Source organism: Anser anser (genome assembly GCF_964211835.1).
Source record: "Anser anser genome assembly, chromosome: 2".
Classification (NCBI taxonomy): Eukaryota; Metazoa; Chordata; class Aves; order Anseriformes; family Anatidae; genus Anser; species Anser anser.
Window position 1 is genome coordinate 68,265,686 of NC_139721.1, and position 9,962 is coordinate 68,275,647.

At 38.7% G+C, this 9,962-nt stretch overlaps 1 long non-coding RNA gene across 1 annotated transcript; it reads left to right on the forward strand.

Annotated features, from left to right (window-relative positions):
- The first annotated feature begins 273 nt into the window (after positions 1 to 273).
- On the forward strand, positions 274 to 9,394 carry LOC310895413. Its single transcript, XR_014580659.1, has 2 exons — positions 274 to 407; positions 1,962 to 9,394. It is a non-coding gene; the product is annotated as an uncharacterized lncRNA (long non-coding RNA).
- The last annotated feature ends 568 nt before the right edge of the window (positions 9,395 to 9,962 follow it).

Genomic DNA, 9,962 nt, shown 5'->3' on the forward strand with positions numbered 1-9,962 from the left:
AGTAGCCACCAGGATGGTAACAAATATTGTCAGAAAGAAATGCAAAGTAACATTCTGTCCTTCAATACCTCAGCAGTGCCCTTGTTTTATAGTTTTATAGCAGTAGGTAATGGTTTACTAGCTAGTTCCTCTTTTGTGTTATACACCTGACTGTTTTTTGTCTCTTCTGTGACAGCCATTCACAGTTATTTAAGCATATCTTTCTCTTGCATCTGATATAAGCAGAAGCCTGTCTGCAAACCTGAGGATGTGCCTTCTTCCTTTTATTCAAGCAAAACTCCTGTGAACTTCGGTGAGAGAATTAAGTCCTGTTTGCTAGCTTCCCCAGTGTAAATGCTCTCAGCAAAAGGAAGAAACATGCAAATTTCAGTCAGAGCATCCTACCCAAGATCTGCCTCCAGCCACAGGTAGGACAATGCCTCTCTAAGCCTGTGAAGAGGGCTAGGTACTGCATGGAGATCTTATGGGATGCTTGAGAAGATCTGTACGGGTGGCCTGAGACCTCTTCAGAACCCTTCAAACTTCTCATTCAGGCAACACAATGTCATCAGGTCTTCAACCTAAGTCTTCTAAAGATCTTTCGAGGTGGCAGGATATTCAACACTTCTCAAAATCAGGGCACTTCATGAGTTGTTTTAACTACTTGCCTTTCATCTCAGATAGATTCTCCAGTCTATATATTAGCACTCTGTCCTGTTGGTCACTGACTTATCTGAAAACCCCACATGATTAAGATGTACATGACTTTTTTTTTTTTTTTTTTTTTAACACAGAGCTAGCTTCTTTTAACATATGTGTTGTTTATAACTCAGGTCACGTTCATGATGGAAAAAAAAAACCAAACCCACAAACACAAAAAAACACACACACAAAACCAAAATAATCTGGCAACCTCCATTCAAGAATAGTTACACTTTTAACTGGAGTTAGCCTTGTTGGAAATAACCTAAATTTAGCATCAGCTGAAATCAGCTACTAGCACAGCTATTCTGTATTGCTATGCTGTTAATTCACAGGATGGCTTTCCTCATTCAAGCCACACTAACTTGAGGGGCATTAGCTTGAGTGTATGCAATTTGAGTTAACTCTTTAGTGAGGACAAGTTCTGTGGAGTAGCTTTTACCATAACCTTATAACCTTTCTGCCAGTAGTTCCTTATCAGGAATCCATTTCATAATAAGAGGTTTTTGACACTCTTGATGTAGTGTTACACGGAGCAAAGCAACCAACCATCTGCCAGATAGTTTAGCATGCAGGACTAGCAGCTCTTCACATAGGAGAGAATAGAGTCACAACAGAGTCATTTTTATTTCACTTGGTGTTTTATGTGCTTTGACCTCCAGCATTTTGTCATTTTTACCAGAAGGAACTATTACTGTGAGTGCTTTTTGCTAGCCAATATAAATTCTTGGCAGCCAGTCCCCTCAGCCTGACTGAAGCAATCAATCTGCCAGAAAATCACGACAGTATCATGTGCTATGAATATTTTATAGTTTACTTACTCTAATTGCTCATTTCATGCCCAAGCACTAAGGTCACGCTGGTCACACCTGTTAGGTTATTTTGTCCTCCACGAGACAGAGAAGCAGATCACACACCAGAATACTCTCATGCCTCATAATTCAGTTAAAGATAAACTGGAACTAAGAAACAGATGAATCGACAAGCTTCTCCAGACCACAGAGCTATCAAAACACTTTCAAGTCACCCGACCTCTTTACACCCTGCGCACTTAGCTGTCAAGCACTCTGTCTTGGGATGAGCGTACCCTGGGTCCGGAGCCATGCAGCGTCCATCTCAATCAGCTTGTGCAGTGGCTTAAGTGATACATGCCGGTGTGGCAGGCTGACAATTAACCTCCGCTTTAATATGGGGTAGCACTAAGGTTCAAAATCAAGATTGTATCAGGAGAAACACTAACTGTTATAAAAATTCACTTTAGTTTTTTTTTTTTTTTTAAGGATTTTTGCATCACAGGACCTGATTTGCATACTAGCTTCTTTGGAATACCAGATAACCCCAAGACACTTTTGGAAACCAAAGTGTGAAGGTCATCCTGGACTGGATTTCCCAGGATCAAGCTATCTGAAGAACTATTGGTGCTATATAATTGTCCAGATTCAACATGTTCTGTGTTTAGCTGCTGACAAAGTTATCTTTTTCTCTCTTTCTGGTGAGATTGAGATGCCTTATAGTACAATATAGACCTTGTAGTGCAAAATTCAAAGAATCTTTAAATAAGTCTATTTTACTAGGACATCCCCCCAGATGCAAGTGCAAATACAGCATATTAGGCAAATTAGGGACAAGAATGATTCTCAGGGAAATGATCACACAATGTCTTGTCTACAATACCAGGGATTCTGGTCCTCTTGTCCTAAGACAAGGTATATAGGACTAGAACAACAAAAGCGGCTTTGATTCAGCACTGCTTCTGGGTTTTGCTGCTGCAGGACAAGTGTGCCTTCACAAGTGCACTCATGTTATTCCACAGTTCATCAAGAGGTACATGGCATCTGCAGCAAGTACTGCTGTGGTAATTCAGCAGGTGATCAGAGATTAAGACAAACCCATCTTTTTAGAGCAGGACGCTCTGGTATTTCACAGAGAATAAGATAAGAACAGGGTAGAGGCCAGGCTTGGATGTACAGGGATGTTCTAAATAGCAGCAGGGAACCCTGGTATGAACTTCTGGAATGTAGTGTTCTGGTAAAATAAAATTATTGCCAGCAGATTCAGAAAATCCTTCTGCCAGAAACAGACATGAGCAATTGTGGTGGGTTTCATGTCCAACAACAGGCAGTTCTTGGCCAGCATGCATAGTGACATTCAGCAGGACTCCCTAAAATGAACATTTGCTAACAGTTTTCATGCAGTTTCAAGATTTACAGATAATTTCAAGCACCTGAGGAAACCAATCACTTCCAATACTACTGTGTAATGAATGTCAACAAATGCTGTAGTATAACCAGGCCTCATAATATAGAAAGCGGTATTTCTGTTTTTTTTTTTTTCTTTATGCTTATTTTTTTAATGCATATGACTTGTTACGCTGTCTGTCTCTCATATCCCTAGCATTTGCTTTCTTCTGGGATTCACTGCTAAAAATTAGAAAGAGCAGAACTGAGTAAAGGAGCCATCAGTGTTGGATAAATGCCCTGCAGTGGTCAAGAGGTGAATCACCTAAAGCAGGAATTCCAGATATTAGACTTGTCTAGCACACATTTCAGGAAATGGTCTCAAAGGGAGAAGTGTTTTATACATGCCATGGATTTCCAGTAAAGATTTTGCTTATCAGTGTATACTGATTACAGGTCAGGGTGTTCCTCAGCAATGCAACACCTGGCACCTACAGCCTTTTACAAAAGTATATAAACACACACAATTTCATACACACAGAGTTGTAATTTTGTTTTTGTGTTAGATTTCTGTTTCTAAAACACCCATATTATCCTTTAAAAAAACTGTACCAAGCATATATTGTTCTGAATAAACTATAAATAGCAAATTATTCTGAGTAATTGTTTTCAAAGCTTTATCATTGTTTACGGACACTTAACAGAATGTGATTTCTCCTCGCTATTTTTAATATGCTTTAGGCTGGAGAGAATAGACATCTTGAAATATATTGCTCAATAAAGTCCAAAAAGTGTTTTCAATTTATTTGTATTCTTCCACGTTTCTATGCACCAGATAGAGTCACAATTGCATGTCTTGAATAAGTGGGATACAAAATGATTGCACCAAACACAGAGAGCACACTTGTTTCAGTATTCAGAGACTGGGCAAGAACTTCTTTCCCCCCAACTTGATATGAATACCTCCATCAATTCTTTAATTTTCCTCATTCTTTCAGACACTTTCTTCACTTTCTTTCAGACCCTGATCACTGGAAGATTCCAAAAATTTGTGTATCTCTATGTCCACTTCAGTTGTTGATAAGTTCAATAAAGCTCTTTTTTTTCCAATTTATTTTAATAATTAACACCAAAAATGTAACTTCAGTATGATTGCCTCTGATAACTTTGCAGTTTGGTTTGTCTGCAAAATCTGTTCTCCTCAAAAGCTGTTCAGATGGTGCATGGGAAGCTGCAACAGTAAATATGTTTGCAACATTAAAATTCTTGATGCTAATATATTTTTTTAATTATTATATCTATTATTATTTTATTTTTTGCTGTTACTTCTGAAGATGAATGATATGTAATGCAGTAATGCATCAAGAATATTTCATGGATAGGTTAGTTACAGTCAGCTTTTTAAAAATAAAGATGGAACAAGAAATTCCTCTACCTGATTTGCCTAAGATAAAAATATTTTAAAGTACATATATAAATATATATATAAAGAAAATGATGAGTCTTTTCCTGAATTAATGCATTATTGTATTCTAGCAGCTGTTGAAACTACTTGAAAAGTTCTATGCAAACCTGAACTAGAAGTTACTTATACCCAGAATCATTTGTAGAGTACAGTAATGTGTCTATCTCATGTTTTCAACTGTACTGAAATAAATTTGAGATGGGTTAAACACATTTGCCTTAAAATGATGTGAAAACACTTGACCAGAGCTGTAACGTAGTTAATACTTTCTTTTTTTTTTTTTTCCTATGAAAATCTTTTTTTTTTTTTTTTTAGTTGGAAAAGAAGATACTTTGTATTACAGGACAGAGCTTTGTAGCTTGTCCTTTCCAACAGCCAAGTATGATAACAGGAAGCCTAGCAATAGTTTCATCTCCATGGAGGAAGCTGTATGCCACACAAACCTTACATGACAGCATGCAGGATACTTTGCTGAGACAAGACCAAGCAGTAGGAGGAGCCTATGTCAGCCAAAATCTGTGACAGAAGCTGTTACTCAAAGGAACTGTTCAGGTACCTTAACAGCCCAATCTTTTCACCTGGAAATACTAGACATGGAGGAACTGCCACGTCTTGAGAGGTACATGAGAAATGGACACTCCTGTAAGGCCTTGGCTGTCCAGACAAACTAGCAGATTGTGCAGAGAAAGCAAGCTGCCCCACCCAGCACAAGCCTGCAGAAAGTGGTCCTTTGGCTATTTTTCAAGTTTTCCTTCATTTCAATGCCTGAAAAATGCCATGCAATTAGTCTTCTAGTTAAATATTTTTTAGCACCAGCAATGCACACATTTCCTAGCACATCTAGGAAATTTTTACAGCCCATCTAGCCTTACAGTCTCTGCCCTACAAAACATTTATGTAAAAATGTTTTGCCAAGTGCACCATCAGCTGAACAGTCAGTAGTGGTGGCACTATTGTGGATAACAGCTACTTTCTTCTTGCAGATAAAGTCAGAACTTCTTCAGTTCAGGGAGCTTACATTATAGCTAGAAAGTTAAATAAAAGTTTTGAAGCTGTTACCTTAGTGACAATCTCCATTTTTACCAATGAACTACAAATTCTATAGAGCATTTTACAATTTTTAAGTGAGGCCAAGGGGACATCTGCCTACTAGAAACCTGAATTATTGAATATTTCTACTTATTCTATTACAGTTCTAAGATTCTACACATGGGACATCTGATAAAAAAAGGATTTGCGTTTGAGATACACTTCTTGTTTATTAAAGTAATTCTTCAGCATCCTCTCATTCTTTCACAAACAAAATCATGTGCTATTATTTAAAATTAATTTTCTTTCTTTTAGGTCAATCACAGTAAGCAAATGCTCTTTTCTTGATCTGATTTTGCCCTGAATGGGCAAATGAGCCTGAGTATCACAGGACCAGTACTGTGTTTATGGCAAGTAGACAGATTCACAGATGGTCAAAGTGACTGAGCTGTCTCCTACATCTAATTCAAAAAGCAAGAGATGTACTAGCAGCTCCAGTGGGTGGTCAGAGACTGAAAGGCAGGTGTACAGGATATTGGCATCTACCTGAAGCCAGCTAATACAGTATAAAGCAGTCTGAGTTTCAAAGACTTGATTGGTTGCCCTATCCTTAATAAAGACACCTCACAGGATTCAATGGAAAATAATAGTAATAAATAAGTAAATGAAGCAGACGAAGGGAAGAACAGGCTAAAGCATTTGCATGTTTGGTGTACAAGACCTGAGCCGCTGTGAGTGGCAGTAAATGACATGCAGTGCCTGGGAGTCAGGACTGCAATCCCCCTGAACATGAGATGTAGCTATCACAGAGATTAGACAGCGTCTGCTGTGGGCAGTGATGTGGGGCATGCTGATTAGCATGAAAAATACAAAGGCTAAAGCAACCTTTGGTTGCCAGGGCTGTTGTTTCTTCCCATGGGGCAGTGTTCAATGCTATGGAAAGTCAGGTGCTCAAGGACAGCTGCTCTCTCACCTGTGATTAAAAAACAAGAGTACTTTCTGCTTTTGAGAGCTGTTTTCAGATGAAAGGCTATATATTGTCCCCTTGATGCAGCATGTCCTTGGGTGAGATTTGAAACTCGATTTCATGTTTGTTTAAGTGGAACCAGTGGACCATGAACACATCTGTCCTTTCCTTCAGCAAAGAAACAGCAAACCCTTCATTAATCAAATACAATGAATGTTAAATGCTGACTCTATTAACTCATAGTAAATACACTAAATGATTACATTCATCTTGGAGGTCAAGCCCAAGGGGATTTGTCAGAGACCACTTCATAACAGGCTACCCTTCTGCCCTGAAACAACTTTTCGCCTCTCCAAATGAAGTGCAGAAAGAGATGGACACAGGCCATGTGGCATCCACCCTGTACAATTGCACTGCAGCACAAAGATGGGAGCAGTGACTCTGGAAAATTTCAGGTAACTGGAGCAGATTTATTAACAACAACAGAGTTGCACATGAGAATGAATCTCTCTTTATCCATAAACTGCAAGAAACTTGTTTTCTGCCCGTGCTTGGTCTATGAAAAAAAAAAAGCACAAGGGTAGCAAAGATGCTCAAAGCACAGGAGCAGAGAAGATGCCTGAATCTGCTCTGTTGAGACCCCTGCACTGCAGGCTGTGCAGGAAGCCATGAGATGACTCCATGCATCTCTCCGCTGTCACTCGCAAAACAGGAGGAAGGGTTCAGCAAGCCCACAGACTGAAGAAGAACCAGGGCATCAAATCTCTGAGTAATTTGTCTGACCTTGGTGAAATACTTTTGCAATATGCTCCTGGTTGGAGGCTTGAGGGAGTAGCAGAATTTATTCTCATGTGAGAATTTATTCTCATCTATTCTCATCTATTCCACGTGTGTAATACATCCACACATGTTTACAGGAAAAGAAACACGAGAATGTAGTAAAACCAGCTAAGTTTTTCAAAATATGATTACATGTTTACTGATGTAAACTCCCTTAAAATATTCACAAGCAACCTCATATCAAATGATATGCATATTCAGAAATGCAATGAGTACATTTCTTACACTTAATTAGCACTGCAGGATTTCTGCACTCCCTGACAAATTATCTGTGAAAATTATGTACAGATTTTGCAGCTGATATGAAGACATTACAGTAAAAAACACCCAGTTAAAAATATGAGCTAATTACATAATGAGCCTTGAGGAATCAAGTTCTTACTTGGTACGTCACTGGTGTTATATCTAATATCTATATCAGTGGTATCCAACAGCACTAATCTGCTCTACAAACATTGGTGATTAAACTTAGTAACTAGCTCTTAATGCTGCCAAACTGACTATCCGGGGTGTACAGGACCTGAGCTGCTGCAAATGGCCATTTACAGGTGTTTGCCAATGCCTCCAGTGCTTGGAATGGTTCATTTATGCCAAACCAGGACAAGAAGCTTATTATGGCTCATATTCGGGTTTTAAAAATGTAACTCAACATATCCATACTGTAAATGTAACTCAACATATCCATACTGTAAATCTTCCTAGCTCTCCCTTAGGTCACACACATATTTTAATGCTGTATTATTTGTCCCAGTATGCACTGGACTAAATTCTTTTCTGTATCTCAAATCAAACTTGGGGAGACATCTACCAACATGAATGTGCTACACAACTGAGATTGTAAAGGCTATCCCTATGTTAGACCACTGTGCACACTAGGAAGAATGGGTCTACAGAACAAAACACTTGTAGCTGAAGATCCTGCATCTGCACCATGCCCGTTTTGCACTTTTTTTCACTTCAGACTAGCGCTAATCTGACTCCATGGAGTAAATACTTGTTTGCTAGTACATATTATGCATACCTCTGAAGCATGCCTTCCAGCTCAGTTTCTTCCCAAAGGAAGCAGCTTGCATGTTCAGAGATGGGTCCGCAATGCAAAACAAAGCACAGTATGAAGGGACAGTTGGGAGATTTGCACCTAAAGTGCCCTCCTGATCATAACTGAAAAGCTACTGTAGACATACCCCATCTGACCAAATCATGCTTATGCTAAAAGGGAAGTTTTCTTTCCTCCACCTCACCTTTTATGAAAGCTGAGGAATTACAGTGACTGGGAAATTCAACTGTAATCACAATCTTTCTCCTACAAAATGATAATGCATCACTTTAATGTAAAGCTGCTTCTCCCAAAAAATTTCGTCCAAAAAGTTGTGCTTTTACTCGGTGGCCTTATTAGTCCAACCAGACATAAAAACATAGATTAATCCAAGATGGCATGAGATAACATTTCTAAAATGTATGTTCTGCTTAACTGTTCTCACTTGTGAACTGTTCCCACTCTTCATGGTAAAGACGATTTTCTCTATAAGTCATTACTTGTTTGTGGGTCAACATGAGATAAATTTAGAACAGATTTCAGCATATGCTTTTGCTTCCTTACACTGATTACACCCAGTTTGCATGAGAGTGAAACCTGTAGTGCCCACCAGCAGCATGAGAGGATCACACAAGGTGCTTGGGCCTGGCAAGTAGACACACTTCACAGGTACAATTAACGTACAGTCAGTGTGAAAAATATCTAATGCTCTTTGTTTTTTGTGCATTTGTGTATGTGCTTTCATTTGATTTACTAGTCTTTTAAAACTAAAAATTATTTCTAAAGTGAACGATTCACACGACTGTCCACAGCTACACAATTTGGATCTTCTCTACGTAATACCAAGGAAAACTGGAAAAATCACTGAAAAATGTTAAGTCTCTTCATGTAAGTGGCATATGAAAACTGTCTTGCAAGAGTTGAAGAAGACTGTGATAACTTTTATGTGCACTAATCTGTACAGACTACAGCTCCTAAATGAGATCATACACAAATTTAAGATGCTTCAAGCTGTAGAAATGTACCAGTGTAAATATTTCATACAGTATGGGGATGGAAAGGACTCAGCACTCTCATTGACCTTGTGTGAGTATTCCCAAATATAATGTGCTTATTATTCACTCTCTAAGTCGCCTTCAAGGAAAACGTCTGTGCAAAAATATCTACATATCAAAATGAAGGCAAATCGATAAAGGACAGCAACACCAGCCATTGTTCCCAATCTGCTTTAAATGTTTCAAACTTTGAATGAAGAGTTTTTCTTCAAGTTTGTCTCTTGTTTCTAGTTAGCTGGTCAGATGAGAGGAGACTGCTTCCCTCCTTGCTCATCTTGCCTCCCTTTTGATTGCAAAGGCCAATTCCCAGTTCTGTAGCTGCTCCAGCCTTTAGCTGCTCCTTGAGCATTGCAGATTTCCCTCTATAGCTGCTCACAACTAGTGCACATAAGAACATACCAATGAAAGAGAACTGTAAGACACTAAACAGAAATGTAGAGCTGAAGTACAATGGGCAAAATGCAAAAGTAGATCTAAGGAACTTCAACACATACATATTTACTTCTTTCTTACTATATGTGTAGTTCTCAATAAGGTGTATAAAGTGCATGCCTAGGATTTGGAAGGCACAGTTACCACAGTATGTCTTTGAATTTTGTCTCTGCTTTTGATACCAACAATAAATAGAACTAAAAAAAAATAAATTGATGCCCAGGTGTCATGAAACGATAGGGACAAGCCTGTAACTGGTGCTTCTGACACAGTGCTATCA